Source organism: Octodon degus, unplaced genomic scaffold, assembly GCF_000260255.1.
Source record: "Octodon degus isolate 3935 unplaced genomic scaffold, OctDeg1.0 scaffold00033, whole genome shotgun sequence".
Classification (NCBI taxonomy): Eukaryota; Metazoa; Chordata; class Mammalia; order Rodentia; family Octodontidae; genus Octodon; species Octodon degus.
Window position 1 is genome coordinate 17,168,433 of NW_004524609.1, and position 3,323 is coordinate 17,171,755.

Genomic DNA, 3,323 nt, shown 5'->3' on the forward strand with positions numbered 1-3,323 from the left:
AAGGTCACATGGGTCCTGCTTTTGCGTCACTGTGGTTATACATTTCTGGGGCACAGCAGAGCCCCCCACTACTGAACGTCCTGCAGGAAGCTGGAGGCTATGTGCTGGAGTGAGCACAGCGCCTGACCAGAGCCTGTTGTAGGAAGCAGAGCCGGCAGGCCTGGGCACTTCAAGCCGAGTCACACATTTACACTGTAGCATTTTCAGGTTGAGTGCTCTGCCTGACCTTGGGGGGCCACAGGGTACAGTGTCCCGCTAAGCGAGAGGACTGACTCCTATCGCAGCCCCTGAGCCCCTGGAAGTCCACGGTGCAGCAAATCAGGAGTGGCAGGGAGTTTGCCAAGAAAGACCCGGACGTCTTGTCAGCCTCTCTGAATCAAGAGCTGCGCATAAGAAGATTGGTCATTTCATTACATTTTTCCATTGGTCTTTTGAAAAATTTTTAAGTCATTTTTCTGTTTGGAGAAAGCAGAAGACAGGGAAAGGACTTATCTAAATATAGAGGACAGTATCCAACGAGAAGGGTGGGCAGGATGATAATAATAATCCTTGCATACAAAACTCTCTGGAGGCAGAGCTGGAGGATGCTTGGCTGCGGAAGGTATTTACAAAATATTTTCATAAACATTTTCTTATCCAAGCCAGGCATGGCAGTGCAAGCCTATGATCTCAGCACTCAGGAGGCTGAGGCAGGAGGATTGCTGTGGGTTCAAAATGAGCCTGAGTTACATAGCAAATTCAAGGCCAGCTTGTACTACACAGTGAGACCCTGTCTTAAAAAAAAAAAAAAAAAAGATTATCCGAAGTTGACAACCCAGTGAGATGTTTCCTGACATCAAATTCCAATAAAAACCTTTCTTTTTTTTGTCTAGAGAAGAGAGAAAAACCCCAAAAGCTGCTTTGGGCTACGGAGATCACACAAGCAGACAGGAAAAACCCACTGCAGTGGGCGGGGACAGGAGAGGGACTTGTCAGTGAGCTGTGAAATGAACAAATATGCATCCTGCGTGTGTAGAACCTCCAGGGGCAGAACCACAGGACCCCCGCCTGCGGGAGGTCCCTAAATCAGGGATGGAACTGAAACTGGAGATGATTCCAGACCTGAGTTGTCCTTTCCTTTATCCATGTGAAGCCGGAAGGCGCTGGCCTCTGATGGCCTCATGTGTGCCCCGGAGGCCCAATCTCTGTCCACAGTACTGAAGGTGGCCTTCACGGTCAGTCTTGGGAGATTATGTTAAATAATCAAAAGCAAGATGTTCTGCTTTTTTTTTTTTTTTTTTTTTTTTTCTTTCTGCAATACTGGAGATTGAACCTGGGAGCTTCATATTCAGCTACTTTGCCAGACCTTTTAGAATGTTTCTCTTGTGACAGGATCTTGCTTAGTTGCTGAGTTGCCCCGGCTGGGCTCAAATGTATGATTCACCTGTCTCAGCTTCCCAGACTGCTATGGTTACAGAAATGTACCACCAAGTTCGATGGGATGCTGTTTCTTATTCCTTCCCATCCTCCTTGCTTATGTGGCTTTTGGTCTGCCCCTTGTCAGTGCTCTATTCCTTCCTTGAGGTCCATTAGAGCAGCAAGTCTGGCTCTACCTCCAGCTGCGTGACCAGCGGCAGCACACCCAGCCTCCTGCCACATTTGTGTCCCTCAGCCCCTATCAGCATGCACAAAAAACAACACGCAGCTGCACCGAAGCAGGCAGAATGAGGACTACATATTACAACACAAACCACCAGCCAAACTGACCAATGCTTGGGTCGGCTATTTTCTTTCTTTTTATTTATTTATTTATTTATTTATTTGTGTGTGTGTGTGTGTGTGTGTGTGTGTGTGTGTGTGGCCAGCTCAGCCCACCAGGGGGCGGGGCTGGCTGGCATGTGGAGCTGGGGGATTGAACCACGGTCCCTGTGCTTTGCTAAGCTTGTTCTAAGTAGGTGCTTTAGACCACTGAGCCATCTCACCAGCCCCATGGGTCGGCTATTTTCAATTCTCAGCTGGAAGCTAAAAAACTTCAGGTCTTCCTTTGTTACCCTAAATCTCAGCAGATGCACAATATGCCTCCCACTGCACAAATTCTCTGCTTAAGCCAAGCCATTGCCCCAGGCTTCACGTCCTTGCTTGGTGATGCAAGAACATCAGTGTATAAAGAACTGACTAAAGGTGGGGGCAGGGTAGGACAGCAAGAGCATCGTGCCTGAGGGTGCTTCCACTCGGTCCTTGTGATGGGGAGACGTGTTGAATGCATTCAGAATAAAGGCTTCATTGAAGGCTCATTCAGTTCAACCCAACTGATATTTAATGGGATTCTTAAAAATATCACATGCTATGAAAAGTTAGGAGGAAATTAGTTGCTATGGTCTCAGAACTCAAGCAACTTATAATATCACGGAAGAGACAGACCAGTGCTTACACAGTCATTCTAATTTAAGGCAACATATAATGGAAGTGGCAAGTGCCTGCACCAGTGGAAGAGGAAGAAATAGAAGCTTCAAAGAGCAGCAACGTGGGCTGCTCCAGCACTTGACATCCTGGGTTTTAACCATTTGTGCATCCTACAGTATATGCTGAGTACCTTACAGAAAAATCTTTTGTTTTAGATTGCCTTGCTGGAGATTGAAACTAGAGCCTCATGCATGCTAGGCAAGGGCTGTACCACTGAGCTACCCACCCAGAACCAATATCTGCTTTCATCCAATGTTATCTTCCTATGCTCTGCTTTTCTTTTCTTTTCTTTTCTTTTCATGTATTTGGTTGTTGCAGGGTCTCACTATGCATCTTGGACTTGTGGTGACCCTCCTGCTTTCAACCTCCCCAGCATGGGGGTTAAAGGTATGTGCCACTATACCCAGACTCTGGCCAGCTCAGCCCACTGTTGGGGTCAGGGCTGGCGTGGCATATGGTGCTAGGGATTGAATCACAGTCCCTGCACTTGCCTAAGCTTGCCTAAGCAGGAGCTGCGGTCCGCTGAGCTATCTCGCCGGCCCTATGCTCTGGTTCTTAATAAGGTAAGGTGCTAAACCAATGTTTATTGAATTAAAAAAGGAATGAATATGTGAAAAAAAAAAGAACAGAGATGAAAATAAAATCATTCTGGGCAAAGGACAGTTGGGGACAAGATTTATAGAGGACCTTGAATAATAGCTGGCTTTGAAGCTTGAATTTCATTCCCTGTTCAGCATTGTTTGGAGCCAGGGAGTGAGTTCATTTTTGTGTTTTTGAAAGAGAATTCTGGTCTAAAGCACCTACTTAGAACAAGCTTAGCAAAAGCATCAGGGACCGCGGTTCAATCCCCCAGCACCACATGCCAGCCAGCCCTGCCCCCT